Genomic DNA, 17566 nt, shown 5'->3' with positions numbered 1-17566 from the left:
ACACATCCAGCTAATTTTGTGTGCGTGTTGTTTTTCTAGGGCAGAATTTTGCCATGTTGCCCACACTGGTCTGAAACTCCTGAACTCAAACAATTCACCCATCTTGGCCTCTCAAAGTGCTGGGAATTACAGGCATGAGCCACCATGCCTGGTCTTTTATGAGGCTTTTTTAACTCTATTTTTAGATAATTGTAGATTCTCCTGGGAATCTACAATTATCTAAATCTACAATTATTTAAAATCTACAATTATTTAAAAATAATTATAAAGATTATATACTTATAAATGATAATTATAATTATAAATATACTTCTATTTATAATTATACTTACATTACTTTATAATTATAATCTTTAATTATTATGAACTTCTGCGAAAAGAAAAGTCATTTGTACTTTTCACTCAGTTTTTCCCAGTGAATTACATCTTACATCACTGTAGTACATCAAAACCAGAAAATTGACATTGATGCAATGAGTGTACTTATAGCTCTATGCCATTTTATCACATGCAGATTCATGTAATTACCACTATGATCAACACAAAGAACTATTCCATCACCACAAACATAGCACTTGTGTTATCTCTTTGTACTCACATCCATTCCCATTCCTCTGGCTGCTCCTAATCACTGGCCACTAATCTGTTTTCTACCTCTATAATTTTGTCATTTCCAGAATGTTATGTAAATGGAATCATATAGTATAAGTGTTTTGAGATCAGCCTCTTCTTTCATCATAAGGCCCTTGATACCCAGTCAAACTATTTTGTGTATCAATGGTTCATTTCTTTTTATGACTGAGTAGGATTCCTTGTGTGGATTTACGACAATTTGTCTAGCCATTCACTTATTGGGTATTTTAGTTGTTTCTGAGTTTTGCCTTTTAGAAATAAAGTAGACTATTTGTTTATAAGGTAATTCGTAATCTGTTGAGACTTAAGTCTTCCAAACCATATTTTGTTTTCTGTTTGTTGCTTCTATTTTTAGCTTTTCTATTTTTTCTTGTTTTTCTATTGATTTCTTGAATATTATTTTAGAATTCCATTTTGATTTGTCTGCAGTGTTTTTGAGTATATCTCTTTGTATAATTTTTTTCAGTTTATCTCTTTGTGTAAATTTTGTGGTGGTTGCTCTAGGTATTACACTATATTTACATAACTTAAAACAATCAATTAGCAATAACGTGTTACTAGTTCAAGTGAAGTGTAAAGGGATTTATTAGAGGGATTGGCTCACACAATTGTGGAGGCTGAGAAATCCCTTGACAGGTCATCTGCAAACTGGAGGCTCTGGGATGCTGGTAGTGTGGCAGGGTGTAAGCTCCAAGGCTGCAGAACCAGGGAAGTTAGTGATGTAACTCCTAGTCTAAGGACAAAGGTCTAAGAACCCAGTTGGTTGGGGAGGGAGGGTGACTCTGGTATAAGTCCTAGAATTCAAAGGCCTGGGGAGCCTGAAGTTGTTTTCCTAGGACAAGGAAGGAAAAAGCACATCACATTCCAGTTCCAGCAGATAGAATGACACATTCACCTTTTCTCTGTTTTTGTTCTTTCTGAAACCCTAGCAGATTGGATGGTGCCTGCCCACATTGCGTTGAATCTCCCCCAGCTAGTCTACTCAGACTAACACACTAATCTTTGCTGGAAGCATCTTCACAGACACACCCAAAAATAATGCTTTACCAGGTTTCTAGGTATTCCTTAATCAAGTCAGATTGACATCTAAAATTAACCATCACAGTAGGTCAACTAGCAGCAAAAGCTCTTAGTCTTCCTTCATTTTAGAATGTCTTGATTTCCCCTTTATTCCTGAAGCATATTTTCACTGGATATAGAATTCTGGGCTGGCTGTTCTTTTATTTTGGCACTTGAAAAATGTGCTTCTTTCTTCTAGCCTCCAATGTTTTAGATGAGAAATCCTGTGTCATTCTAATTGTTTTCTACTCTACTCATAAGCCATTGTTTCCCTTTTGCTGCTTTCAATATTTTTATTTTTTTGTCTTTAGTTTTCAAAAGTTTGACTAATGATGTGTCATGGTGGGGATTTATTTGTGTTTGTTTGGGGTTCACTCAGCTTCCTTAATCTGTAAGCTTATGTCTTTAGTCAAATTTGGGCAATTTTCAAACATGAGTTTTTTAAATACTTTTTGAGGTCGACCCTCTTTCTCCTCTCCTTCCAGGGCTCTGATTGTGCAAATGTTAGATATTTTGGTATAGTCTACAGGTCCCTGAACCTCAGTTCATTTTATTTCCGTCCATTTTTTCTCCATTGTTCAGATTAGATAACTTCTCTTGTTCTATCTTCAGGTTCATTGATTCTTTCTTCTGTCCGCTCCATTCTTCCATCCACTGATTTTTTTGGGATATTGTATTTTTCAGTTCTAAAATCTCCATCTATTTTTTCTTTATACCTTCTATTCCTTTGCTAAGCCTTTTTATTCATTTTGAGCATACTCTTAGTTGTTCGTTGAAGCATTTTATGATGACTGCTTTAAAACCCTTATCACGTAGGCTAGGATAACATCATTCCAACATCTGTATTATCTTGGTGCTGAATCTTATTAAATGTTCTGTTTCAGCAGGCCTCCTCTGACACTGAATTGTTAGGAGAAGGGAGATGCCACCTTCAACCTCTCTGACTGGGGAGAAAGTCAAAGCTTTCCATCAGGCCTCCTTGGCAACCTAGGTTGGTGGGGAAGGCATCTCATTACTGCTGGGCAGGGTTGGGAGTTCAGGCTCCCCACTAGGCCTCCACTGATAGCACCCTGGTTGGGAAGGAGAGGAATGCCTCATTACTGCCCTATGTAACTGAACCTAGGTTTGGCTGCTCACTGCTTGAAAGCCAGACATGAAAAATGATGGTTGGTGGAAGGAAAAGCAGATTTATTCAGATAGCCAGCTAACTGAAAAGATGGTGGACCATCATTCTAAAGTACCATCTTAAGTCAGTACAAATTTTAGGCTCTTTTTATGTTAAGGGTAAGGGGACGAGGAGGGAGTTGAGATCAAGAGATGACCAATAACCACAGACATCTGGGCACCAGTGAGGGTCCAAAGTGGTTGGGAACTTCTTTGTCTTTGTCACATGACAAATGTTCCTATAAATCTTTAACAAAATATAGTTAGCTGCTTACATACTTCTCCTTTAATCCTAGAGTTAGTTTTTAAAACTACGTGATTGGGCCGGGCGCGGTGGCTCATGCCTGTAATCCCAGCACTTTGGGAGGCCGAGGCGGGCGGATCACAAGGTCAGGAGATCGAGACCACGGTGAAACCCCGTCTCTACTAAAAATACAAAAAATTAGCCGGGCGCGGTTGTGGGCGCCTGTAGTCCCAGCTACTCGGGAGGCTGAGGCAGGAGAATGGCGTGAACCCGGGAGGCGGAGCTTGCAGTGAGCCGAGATCGCGCCACTGCACTCCAGCCTGGGTGACAGAGCGAGACTCCGTCTCAAAAAAAAAAAAAAAAAAAAAAACTACGTGATTGCTGTTTTTGCATATTATCTCAGTGTTCTAAAATTATCCTAGCCTACATGCAGGAATGAGTAAAGGTCCCTTTAAAAAATTGATTAATTATGTTAGTTCTTTTGCTGTTTCACTGTTACATCCTCATGTGGCCTCCAGTGACACTTCGGAGGATGTGTCGGGGACTCATTACCACTGGAAGATGGTGAAAGTTTGGCTTCCACTCAGCCTTCTCTGAAACCAGCCTGGTGGGGGTTTAGGAGACCCTATAGTCCATCAAGGGTGAAAGTCTAGGCTTCCCATTCAGCTACTACTGATTGGTGGTGGTGGGACCACTCCTTTTTTCTGCGATATTTGGTTGGAGTATGGCAGTGTGTCAGGGGTCTCCAAGAACACTTCCAGGTTTCACTAGGACTCATAGGACTCAGCATATAGTTGCAGTCACAAATAAAATGAGCAAAAGGAATAGCCTCATGGAATGAAGTCTGGAGGAAACCAGGCACAAGATTCTAAGGATTCTCTCCCAGGGAAATTATACAGAGCACACTTAATTTTGTTAACAGGGAACTGTGACAACAGGCATGAATCGTGTCTACAAAGGAAGATTATTAGAGACTCAGTGCCCTAGGTTTTGGGGACAGTTGATTATTGTATTAGTCCATTTCACTGCTGCTGCTATAAAGAACTGCCCATGACTGGGTAGTTTATAAAGGAAAGAGATGTAATTGACTCACAGTTCCACATGTCTGGGTTGGCCTCAGGAAACTTAACAATCATGGCAGAAGGTGAAGGGGAAGCAAGGACTTTCTTCACATGGCAGCAAGAGAGTATGTGCAAGCAGGGGAAATTCAGACACTTAGAAAATCATCAGATCTCGTGAGAACTCACTCACTGTCACGAGAAGAGCATGGGGGAAACCACCCCTATGATCCAATCACCTCCTATCAGGACCCTCCCTCGACATGTAGGAATTATGGGAATTACAATTCAAGATGAGATTTGGAGGGGGACACAGACAACTGTGTCAATCATGTAGATACCAACTGTCTTGCACCTATCAAAACTGCAGACTCTCAGAAGGAAAGCAGCTGTGCAGCAGAAGCTACATTGTTTGCCAACAGTCTAGGCTCAGTGAGCCATTCATATCATTTGGGGAAAGTTTCATATCTGTGTAGGAACAGTAGGATGTTCCCAGATGCCAGCCAAAGACCAATCTTGCAAACAAGAATTTCTAAGGATAGCAGGCTCAGGCCTCCCATGGTAACTTTTCTGCACAGGTGGTTATTAACTAAATGTTTTCTGTCTTACTAGGCTATTCCTTTCCTGGTCCTTTGTCTAGAGAGAGCAGGCTTGGGGTAGAGATGGGGGGGGCGTTATATGAATCCCCTGGCATTTCTAGGTTGCCTGTATTGCCAGAACCCAGTCTGGGATATATGAAGCAAAAAGAAATCCCAAGGAATTTGCTAGCATGTCTTTTAAGGTAAATAGCCAATCTGCCTTATTTCTACCTTTCAGAGTCCCCTTATATTTACTTTACATATACTGTCCAGGGTTTTTAGCTATACTTAGCAGAAGAATATGGAGACGTACAACTGGAACTGTCTTGGAACTGGAAGTCTCTGTATTACTTTTACAATAAGAAAAAAAAAGGCAATTTTTTGTTTTCATCTTGAAAACAAAACATATTTATATATGATATAGCAAACAAAACAAAATAAATATGTATGATATAGCAAGCATAACCTAAGTATAGGGTTGAAAAGTTACCAACAGGAGTGGAAAACATTGTCATGATTTGATTCCACTTTTTCTGACAGTAAAATGCATTTTCTCTCATTTATAAAAATAACATGTACTTGGCTGGGTGTGGTGGCTCACACCTGTAATCCCAGCACTTTGGGAATCAGAGGCGGGTGGATCACCTGAGGTCAGGAATTTGAGACCAGCCTGGCCAACATGGTGAACCCCGTCTCTACTAAAAATACAAAAAATTAGCTGGGCATGGTGGCAGGCACCTGTAATCCCAGTTCCTCGGCAGGCTGAGGCAGGAGAATAGCTTGAACCCAGGAGGGAGAGGTTGCAGTGAGCCAAGATTGCACCATTGCACTACAACCTGGGCAACAAGAGTGAAACTCCATCTCAAAAATAATAATGATAATATGTACTCATTATAAAAACTGATCCTACTTTTCTTTGGCACAGATTAATATATTAGTTTTCTTTAGTAAACAAAATGAAAATTTCAAAGTTAGTAAAGATTGCAGGGTGGCAGAGTATCTACATTCATTTCATTTCATTATCATTTATAGAGAAGAATATAGAGTAGAAATTTTCCTACAGTCAAAGGGTGGAACAGACCTTCCATGATGTCCCATGCACAGTTTTAATAGGAACAATAAAATGTGTGCTTCTCTTTTATATCCAAAATCACGTGCATTAGAGATAGTATCTTCTTACTTATGGAATAATAATTACAATGTCCCAACCAACAAATTCTAGACTAATGAAACTATTTCTGAGATGAAAATTTTAGCATAATGTATTGCTGCCTAATCAACATTCACTTTGAAATCTTAAAAAAGAACATCAAATTGTTATGTTGTAGTATTTAACATTATGAGGGTAATTTCATTTATTTGTTTTTTTACATCCACAGTGACTCATAAGTGAACAAATTAGTATCTCCCATGCTTCAATAAATATTAATGAAATGTCTAGACAGTTACAATCTAAACATTTACAACACAACAAGGCAAGCTTTGATTACCAATAAGATATCTATAATGAATAGGGTACCTTGTTTTATTCATTATGCTTCCAATCTTCAGGAGACATTTCTTTAGCAATGTGTTTATTTCCAAAGAGCATTAGACAGGGTTCTAGAAGCAGCTTTGCCTAAAATTACCCTCCTGACCTTGAGGCAATCAATTTCCCCTGACCTCAATTCCAAATTTGTAAAAATGAGTTTATTGAATAGCCAAAAGACAAAAAGATAAATATGTTCTGTATTTCATAGCCTCTATGGTTTAATAGTTCTCAAACAACAGCCTTTGGGCCTGGGCTAGATTTTGACAGTTTCCATCAATCTTCTGTTTGCAAAATGAGAAACATAAGAATCATGTAGTCCATAAAACCAAATGGAAAATTCATGTTCTTCCTCTTTATTGATAGCTATTATTACTTCCTTGATATTTGCATTTATCTCTCCTGGAATTTTCAGAGCTTCATCATTCATACTTAAATACATTTTATAGAATCTAATTTACATTTAGTATGTAGAATTTTATTGAAAACATCAAAGTAGTAAATTTTTTCTTGATACTGTATAAATATTACCTCAAGTGATTTGTTTTGAAATGTTATTTATGGTTTTAAATAACAGAAACTTAAACATGCTAGCTTGAGCCTAAAGGGGGTTGTAGAGAGGAAGCAGGAGAGCAGTATTAGAAAGGGCACAGTACCAGACACAGTTATGCCTGTTGTTGAACTAGGAGCCAAGGCGAATTCAATATCCTCAACAATAAATTCTAGATCCACAGACCTTCTCTCAAGAACACTGCCATTTATATGACTCTGACTCCCAGTTTCTGTAGTGCTCAGCTCCAAATTCCAAACTCCCGAGATGGAATCTTATTGGCCTCATTTGGGCCACATGTTCTTCTCTGAACCAATCAGTTCTGCCTAAGGGATCAGGTTCTGCCTGAGCTTGACCCTGTATACTGGGGAGGGTTCTCAGGGATGAGACCCTGTCTGTAGGCCTATTAGCCACTCCTGAAGTGATTTTGTACTGACAGTTAACAGTGTTAATTATTTTCCTAACAAGTCTCAATATTATTCTTTTCCTTCTCTTAATATGCTAGTTAATTTATTATTCATTCACCTACTCTATTTTTTAATGATAGTCACATTTTATCCATAAGAAAATCACTCATTTTCTTCCTTTCCATTCATATCTTAGCTCTTTGGATTTACATTAATTTTAAATTCTACCACCTGGAAACGTATTTTCTGCTGTCACTGCTACTGGCAAATGTAAAAAGTACTAAATAGTTCCAAATTAGTTCACGACTCTCCAATCGAAATGCTCCGTATTTTAAATCAGTGATTTCTCCATTAATTTTTTTCTTAAAATTACTCTTTCTGAGGTTGGGTGTGGTGGCTAACTCCTGGAATTCCAGCACTTTGGGAGGCTAAGACAGGAGGATCACTTCAGGCCAGGAGTTCGAGACCAGCCTGGCCAACAAAGTGAGACCCTGTCTCTATTAAAAATAGAAAAACTTAGTCAGGAGTGATGGCGCATGCCTATAGTCCCAGCTACTCAGGAGACTGAGATGTGAGAATCACTTGAGCCCAGGAGTTCAAGGCTGCAGTGAGCCATGAGCATGCCACTGCACTCCAGCCTGGGTGACAGAATGGGAACCTGACTCTAAGAAAAAATTAATCTTTCTGAATCTGATTATATTTTAATGCCAATTTTGATGTAACTCACAACTATTATTATTATTATTACTTTGAGACAGAGTCTCACTCTGTTGCCAGGCTGTAGTGTAGTGGCGTGATCTTGGCTCACTGCAACCTTCGCCTCCTGGGTTCAAGCGATTCTCCTGCCTCAGCTTCCCGAGTAGCTGGGACTACAGGTGTGTGCCACCATGCTCAGCTAATTTTTTTGTATTTTTATTACAGACGGGGTTTCATCATGTTGGCCAGGCTGGTCTCGATCTCCTGCCCTCGTGATCCACCCACCTTGGCCTTCCCAAAGTGCTGGGATTACAGGCGTGAGCCACTGCGCACAGCTGTATTATTATTATTTTAAACATGGTGAATCTAACCTATAACTTTTTTATCCTCATGACTTTCCCATAATAATATTCCCAATTAACATTTTAATAATAAAAGCTATTATTAATGCATGTAAATATAATAGATGTGATATTTTATTTAATTCTCACAACCTTACGGGTATCAAAACTTTTTGTCTCAAAAGAAAAAATGGGCAAACTATAGATTCTGTGTTTTACTTACGGTTTGAGAAAATCACTGGCAGCAATCTGTTTAAAATCAGATTTTGTTGCTTGGTGCTCTGCCTCTGATGTTGGCTTAATTCAGTTTCTGCATCCTCAACAAGGCTGGGGGATGAAAGCCTAAGACTCCAGTTAACAGCCACAGATGTATCACTGTCCTTGCTTTGTAGATGTATTTATTTTTATTTTCAGTCAATGGTCAGCATACCTGACATCTGGCACTATTTCCTCCAGATTTCCTCTGTAACAACTGACATAGGAATGATGCTTTTATGACTCTGGAAAATGTAACTCTAAACATTAACTAGTTGCCTGCTTGTTTTGTATTGTTTTTGTTTGTGTGTGTTTTAATAAACTCTAGTGATCCTTCCATTTTTCAACTATATCCCACTTCCAGTTCTGTTCTGTCTCTGAACAGGCTCACTCTTTGATCATTTTGCTGGTAGCCTTGCTATTATTACTAAACACTGGCACATGCCAACATCAGTATGTCTAAGAAATGCTCTTAACCCTTTAAAGCAGGGGTCCCCAACCCCTGGGCCACAGAAGGGAAGCGGGCCGCACAGCAGGAGGTGAGCGTGGCGCATGAGCATTACCGACTGAGCTCTGCCCCGTCAGATCAGTGGTGGCATTAGATTCTCATAGGAGCGGGAACAGGAACCCTATTGTGAACTGCGCATGCGAGGGATTTAGGCTGGGCACTCCTTATGAGAACCTGAGATGGGACAATTTCATCCTGAAACCATTCCCCCACCCCCACCCCCGTTCCGAGGAAAAATTGTCTTCCAAGAAACGTGATCCCTGGTGCCAAAAAGGGTGGGGACCACTGCTTTAAAGTATTGTCTAAATTTAAGCCCATTGTGCACTTAAGGAAACTGAGACAAAGTGATGTTAAGTGTGTAAGGTCACACCTCAGGTTTGTGGAGGATTTAACACCCAGACAGGCTGATTCTAGAGCAACATTGTCCGATAGAAATATAATACAAGCCACATATGTGTAATTTTAAATTTTCTAATAACCACAATAAAAGTAGGAAAAGGAGAGATTGTTTAATAATATTTGGGTGGCCGGGCGCGGTGGCTCACGCCTGTAATCCCAGCACTTTGGGAGGCCGAGGCGGGCGGATCACGAGGTCAGGAGATCCAGACCATCCTGGCTAACATGGTGAAACCCCGTCTCTACTAAAAATACAAAAAAATTAGCCGGGCGTGGTGGTGGGTGCCTGTAGTCCCAGCTACTCGGAGGCTGAGGCAGGATAATGGTATGAACCCAGGAGGCGGAGCTTGCAGTGAGCCGAGATGGTGCCACTGCACTCCAGCCTGGGCGACAAAGTGAGACTCCGTCTCAAAAAACAAAACAAAACAAAAACAAAACAAAACAAAAAAATAATATTTGGGTGATAATGATATGTCAGTACAAGTTCATCGATTGTAACAAACGTACCACTCTAATGGGGGATGTTGGTAGTAGGAGAGGCTGTTCCTGAATGGGGTAGTGGATATATGGGAAATCTCTGTGTCTTCTTTTTTTTTTTTTTTGGAGAGGGAGTCTCACCGTGTCACCCAGGCTGGGGTGCAGTGGTGCGATCTCGGCTCACTGTAACCTCTCCCTCCCTGGATTCAAGCAATCCTCCTGCCTCAGCCTCCCGAGTAGCTGGGATTACAGGCATGTGCTACTACCACCCGCCTAATTTTTGTATTTTTAGTAGAGAGGGAGTTTTGCCATTTTGGCCAAGCTGGTCTCGAACTCCTGGCCTCAAGTGATGTGCCTGCCTCTGCCTCCCAAAGTGCTGGGATTACAGGTGTGAGCCACTGCACCCAGCCATCTATGTACCTTTCAGTTTTGCTGTGAACCTAAAACCGCTCTAAAAAAAAATAGTCTGTAACAAGTGCTATCTCAGTCTTTGTTTCTAGAATTCCTAAAAACATCTAGTGCTTAAGAATATTCTTTCATAATATTCTGTGGGTTTTTGTGCTTGCCTGGGGTTAACAGTTGAACAGATAATTTATCTTAACAGCTGATTCATTCTCCACTCCGTCCCACCCTCCCACAATCAGCAGTTTGCTTATATTTGCAAGTGTTTGTCCTGATGGCATATACACATAGAAATGTGATGGGGAGAATGAGAACTGAACCCTCACCGTCAACATGCAGGAATTATTTTTTGTGATCTAGCGTACTCCACAGTTCCTTCAGTCATCATAGTCTTTTTCAGGTATCAAATCACACTTTGATTCTGTCTTCTAATTGTTGACTAGATTGAGTGAAGGGAGAGAGGGAGAGAAGTTTGAAGGATGATGTCGATTGGCTAACCAGTCCTTCTGAGTTTTAATATGATGTACACAAGATAAAATCAGGACATATGCTTACATTTGAAATTATCTTCCTCAGCTGAAAGAGAATTAATGAAGAACCATTTGTGGGTACAAATCAGCTCCCCCACTTGGTGTATTTCTTTGGACAAGTTACTTCACCTCTTTTTGATTCATTTCTCATATTAGTAAAATAGGCATAATGGTATTTCTCTCACAAGGTCATTGCCTAGAACGTGGTAATTGCTCAATAAATGACTTTTAGAGTCTCTATTTTACACTTGTGATTTACAAAAGAACCCATGGGCCTCCTACTAATTGAATCAAATACATAGATTATTATGTTTCTGAAAAACAAATGACTGGCAAGGTAATTAAGTTTGCTCAAATCTAACTTAACCTAATTCTTAAAAAATTCTTGAAAAAAGGGAATAATTTCCAATAATCACATGACATTGCACTGATCCAGCAAAACCCCTCTAGGCAGTCATAGAATCTGGAGTCATTCAAAACACAGTGTTGGATACATTGTGCCCAGTACTTTCTGTTTCTTCCATTCTTTTTTCCTGGAAAAGAAAAGATTACCGTTCTTGTTGATCACCTTGATTTTTAGATCTTGCTTAACCTCCTGTCTTGTAGTACTTGTGTTCAGTTCTTACCTATGTGACTGCTCTTAATGTGCCAGTATTCAAAGGATGAGGCATCCCCTGCCTGTCTGAATGCAGAAGTAGGGTTCTGATGGGGGAAAACAGAAAGAGAGAGATTTCACAGACTTTTCTTTATACTAAATCATGTTAAATCCATTGTGTACTTTATACTCACAATGCATCTCAGTCCATGCTAGCCATATTTCGAATGCTCAGTAGCCACATGTGGCTAGTGGCTGCTGTACTGGACAGTTCTGGAATCTGTACTTTTAATGCTTTATTCTGTCTCCTGTTTATTCTTCTATGCTGTGTATTTCCTCATTATAATTTTTATAAAATTTCTTTTCAATTTCTCCAAATTTTGTATCACATTGGAATTGAAATAATCCAAAATGTGGCCACAGGAAATTTGAAAAATCAAGCCACCCCCCGAAATATAGTTTTAAGTACCCACTCCAAACTTTCTGAAAACTATTTTATTCATCGTTTGTGGAGAAATATATAGTCGTTGGTCCTTTTTCATCTTTAAAACATCACTTACAATAAGTTTAATTAGTATCTCTGGGTTCAAAATGAAATTTAATTCACTCAACATTTCTTGGGCAACTGCAGGGACACAAACTGTAGTAGTTGCTAACATTAAGACAAAGAACCCCTTAAAAGAGGGCCTGTATATGTGAGAAACAGACTGTGAGTGTGAAAAAATATTGTTACCTGCTTTTTTCTATTGCCTTCCACAGTGAAATCTCAATCTTAGCTATCAGTGTGCAATACTACCTCACAGAAGACTTAAAGTAGATAATAGGCAGATTTTTCCCCCTTTATTTTAAAGGTATGTTTTGCCTTAAAAAAAAAAATTGACACAGGGTCTTGCTCTGTTACCCACAGGCTGGAGTGTGCTGGCAAAATTATAGCTCACTGCTATATCTGGGGCTCAAGCGATCCTCCTTCCTCAGCCTCCTGAGTAGATGGGATCACAGGCACACACCACTACACTCAGCTAATATTTTGGGTTTTTTGTGGAGACCGGGTCTCACTTTGTTGCCCAGGGTGGTCTTGAACTCCTGAGCTCAAGCAATCTTTCTGCCTTGGCTTCCCAAAGTGCTGGGATTACAGGTGTGAGCCACCATGCCTAGCCATGTTTGGCCTTTAATAGGTGTAAGATTTTGATCCCTAAAAGAAAACCCAGGTCCCTAAGGATCCATAGCATTGACAGAAGAAAAGAATGTAGTTTTCTCCTAGATTGCCTCTTTTAAGTCACCCAGGAAAGGAAGTTATTTTAAGACAGCTCTTTTTAAACTGACATTTGTTTAGATAAATATATTAATTATTTAGAGTAAATTCAGCCCCTGCTCTATACAGAAATAAACTGAATTTCAAATGTCTCCATGTATTTACTTACACAACTGCTCTTACTACAACTACAGTTTGTGTTACTGGGGACTTGTTAAACATCAGCAATTGAAATGCCATCTTCATACTATCTAGAGATTGAAGAAAATAAAATTCACTTGAAAATAAATTCCTAAATACTATCCTAAAAATGATAATTCTGTTGAGCTTCCATTTGAGCAATTGTGTAATCACGTAACTACTACAGAGAAACTAAAGAAGAGAAATTGAAAAATACTTTAGGCCGGGCGCGCTGGCTCAAGCCTGTAATCCCAGCACTTTGGGAGGCCGAGGCGGGTGGATCACGAGGTCAGGAGATCGAGACTATCCTGGCTAACATGGTGAAACCCCGTCTCTACTAAAAATACAAAAAACTAGCCGGGCGTGGTGGCGGGCGCCTGTAGTCTCAGCTACTTGGGAGGCTGAGGCGGGAGAATGGCGTGAACCCGGGAGGCGGAGCTTGCAGTGAGCCGAGATCACACCACTGCACTCCAGCCTGGGAGACACAGCGAGACTCCGTCTCAAAAAAAAAAAAAAAAAAAGAAAAATAGAAGATAAAACTATTGCTATTTTTCTGGACTAAAAGAAGAGACTTGTTAAATAGCAATGTTGAAAAGAATGTATTTTATGCAGAAATCAAATAAAATGGAGGCAATTTACTAACACAACTTCCATTTATACCATGTGTGTTCGTAAAACACTATCCTGAGAATAATTCTATCATGTTTCCACTTGAGTACTTACATAATCACTTAATAGCAATAAAACTAAAAGAGAAAATATTCAAAATTATCTTAGAAGACAAAGTTTTTGCTGTGTTTATGAATTATTTTAGTGGACTTAACAAGAAAAATAGTATAATTACATACAAATAGAATAAAATGGAAACAATTTGCTTAAAAATTCACATTTAGGTAATCTACAGTTATAAAACAGTATCATAAGAATTGTAATTCTCTCTAGCTTTCATTTGAAGCATGGAATGATCACTTAATAGCAATGAAACTGACAGAAAATATCAAAATTGCTTATGAAGAAAGCAAAAATGCATTTTATGATTCTGATCTTTGGAAGTAGGCTTCTTGGGAGGCATGATCAATTCTGAAGGTGCATTGCTTCTGTTTTTAAGTTGTGTAAACAGAAGACAAAATCCAGCACTTGTGAAGACACGTTTTTTTGTGGTCAGTGAAGGATGTGCTGGGCCATGGCCATCCCCGAGGAAAGAATCCTTGGGGAGGTCCATGATGGCTTTCCAGAGAAGAGAGCATGACAGAAGATTTGCTTCTCAGGAACATTCCCCTGGGACACATCTGTGCCATCTGACAGGAGGATGAGGTAGAAGAACAGAGCCTGGGCAGCTGCTTCCTGTCCAGGTGAAAGGGTTGAATCTGGCGTAATTAAAGGACCAAGATCATGTGCATTGACTTTCCTATTGGTCTCCATTTCTGAAGGTGCATGTCTCTCAACATCATCAAAAGAAGGTCTTGAGCACTGAATATCATTGAAAGAAGGCAGCAAAGGAGCACCAGGAGAAACTCTCCCTGTTGTTGTGGAGGAATTTATGTGTCCTGGTGGAGTTGGCCTGATGGAGGAATCTGGTTCACACGAGGCACAGATCTTGGATCCCTGAGCCATCCCAGCCTAATGCTCCGCTGTCTTGGTATCAGGGGATCCTAGTACTTCCCATGCCTCAGCCAAATTTTCCTTTTGGAATATCAGGGACATAGAGATACTTTTTAAAAAGCTGAAACTTAAGTTCTTCCTAAATCCTTATTTCTTTGAGGTACGGATTTTATTTTCTTAAGTTATCAAAGTTTTTCTCAGCTAATAGGGCTCTCAACCAACTATCAAGAGCTTTTTTTCCCTCATGATAATTTATAAGACCAAATGGCTTTTTCTGATTTTTCTAGAAGAATTTTAATTTGGTCTGGGTGTGGTAGCTCACACCTATAGTCCTAACACTTTGGGAGGCCAAGACAGGAGGATCTCTTGAGCCCAGGAGTTTGAGACCAGCCTGAGCAACACAGGGAGACCCTGTCTCCACAAAAAATAATTTAAAAAATATATTAGCTACGTATAGTGGTGCATGCTTGTGGTCCCAGTTACTTGGGAGGCTGAGGTGGGAGGATCATTTGAGCCCAGGAGTTTGAGGCTGCAGTGAGCTGTGACCGTGCCACTGCACTCCAGCTCGAGCAACAGAGAGAGAGGCCCTGTCTCAAAAACACAGAGAGAGAGAGAGAGAGAGAGAGAGAGATTTTGGCTAGGATTCTGAAGATGTCTAGCACTTCAGATGCATGACTGATTTTTTTCATCTGCTTTGGAAAGATTCTTCTCTTTCCATAGTAAATCACTTTAAATTGAATCTTGCATAATCATTTTATTTTATTGATGCAGTTTAGTAATGACTAAATTTCGGCTGAAGCTCTGAAATCTCACTTTCAAACTGGATTTTTCAGACTGCAATGAATCTAGTACATTTTTGAGACTTTTAACATTATCCATAAGTGCATTTGTTATTTTGACTTCTTCAATAATTTAGTGTAGATTTTATTGCTTTTTCTTTCAAGAGTTTTTGAAGATACATTTACCATAACCATATAAATCCAGCTTCTTCAGAACTTCATTTTAATAACATAGGTGTTAATCTTCATGACCTTGGATTAGGCAGAGGTTTCTTAAATATTACACCAGAGGCACAAGAAAAGAAAAAGAAGGCCGGGCGCGGTGGCTCAAGCCTGTAATCCCAGCACTTTGGGAGGCCGAGGCGGGCGGATCACAAGGTCAGGAGATCGAGACCACAGTGAAACCCCGTCTCTACTAAAAATACAAAAAATTAGCCGGGCGCGGTGGCGGGCGCCTGTAGTCCCAGCTACTCAGGAGGCTGAGGCAGGAGAATGGCGGGAACCCGGGAGGCGGAGCTTGCAGTGAGCCGAGATCGCGCCACTGCACTCCAGCCTGGGCAACAGCATGAGACTCCGTCTCAAAAAAAAAAAAAAAAAAAAAAAAAAAAAAAAAAAAGAAAAAGAAAAAACTTGGACTTCATCAAAAGTAAAAACTTTTGTGCATCAAAGCACACTATTAAGAAAGTGAAAAGACAACCCACAGAATAGGAGAACATATCTGCAAATCAGAAATCTAATAAAGGTTTAGTACCCAGAATATATAAATAACTCTTACAACAACATAAAGATAACCCAATTAAAAATGAATAAAGGAGATAAATGCACATTTATCCAAAGAAAATATAAAAATAGACAATACGCACATAAAAAGATGCTCAACATCATCAATTGTTAGGGAAATGCAAATCCAACCATAGTGAGATACCACCTCACATCCTCTATGATGGCTGTAACAATAATTTTGTTTTTATTGTGAAATAAGTATTGGCAAGGAAACCTCAAACTTGAACCCTCAAAACCTGCTGGTGGGAATGTAAAATAGTATAGTCACTGTAAAAAACAAAAACAGCCAGGCGCGGTGGCTCAAGCCTGTAATCCCAGCACTTTGGGAGGCCGAGGCGGGTGGATCACGAGGTCAGGAGATCGAGACTATCCTGGCTAACATGGTGAAACCCCGTCTCTACTAAAAATACAAAAAACTAGCCGGGCGTGGTGGCGGGCGCCTGTAGTCTCAGCTACTTGGGAGGCTGAGGCGGGAGAATGGCGTGAACCCGGGAGGTGGAGCTTGCAGTGAGCCGAGATCCGGCCACTGCACTCCAGCCTGGGAGACACAGCGAGACTCCGTCTCAAAAAAAAAACAAAACAAAACAAAACAAAAAAAACAAAAAACAAAAAACAAAAAAATATTCCCTAAAAATGTTACAGAGTTACTACAGTATATGACCCAGAAATTACCCACCTGGGAATATATCTAAGAGAATCGAACCATGTGTTCAAATAAAATATTATACATGAGTGTTCATAGTAGGCATAGTTTATAATAGGCAAAAAGTGGAAACAAGATACATGTCCATGAGTGGATGAATGGGATGAACAAAATGTGGTAGACCCACACATTGGAATGTCATTCAGCCATAAAATGGAATGAAGTGCTGATACTTGCTACAATATGGATGAAACTTCGAAACACTTTGCTAAGTTAAAGAAACCACACGAAAGGCCACATAATGTTTCAATTTATATAAAATATCTAGAATAAGCAAATCTATAGAGGCAAAACAGATTAGTGGTTATCAGGTGGAAGTGGGGGCAGGAATTGGGAGTGACTGCTTAATGTGTATGGAGTTTCTTTTTGGGGCGAAAAAATCTTCTGAAGTTAGATAGTAGTGATGGTTGCATAACATTGTGAATGTACTAAAAGCCACTGGTTTGTATACTTCAAAGTGTTTTTAGATGAATTTTATCTCAATAAAAAACTTTATTTTATTAATCTTCAACACAATCTCCATTGTCTGAGGCATTAATTATTAATATCTCCAATTCCCAGATCTCATTCTCCTGTATAAGAACAGCAGCTCAGTCTCTCATCTTCTGCAAGCTTTTTTCAGTTTATTGACTTTACTCACTCTTTCTTTTTATCTTAGCTTCTTGTGAAAGCAAATTTATGCTTTTATGAAAATATGCTTTCATCCAGGCCACCTTTTATTGCCACCTTAAGTTTTTTTTTTTTTTTTTCATTTATTTGATATATTTTAAAGGATGTTTTCGTTGCAGCTACCTGAACTTGGATGTCCAATGCATTTTCTAAAGACCAGGTCTCTCGTAAATCTCT

General features: G+C 39.4%; 1 protein-coding gene across 3 annotated transcripts in view; it reads left to right on the top strand.

Annotated features, from left to right (window-relative positions):
- RNF145 (ring finger protein 145) overlaps nucleotides 1-17566 on the top strand; it is a 106902-nt gene that overhangs the window by 4196 nt on the left and 85140 nt on the right. The window lies entirely within an intron of this gene.

The sequence above is a fragment of the Macaca fascicularis genome, chromosome 6, assembly GCF_037993035.2.
Source record: "Macaca fascicularis isolate 582-1 chromosome 6, T2T-MFA8v1.1".
NCBI lineage: Eukaryota > Metazoa > Chordata > Mammalia > Primates > Cercopithecidae > Macaca > Macaca fascicularis.
The sequence above is the reverse complement of the archived record's forward strand: the minus strand, read 5'-3'. Positions and strand labels throughout refer to the sequence as shown.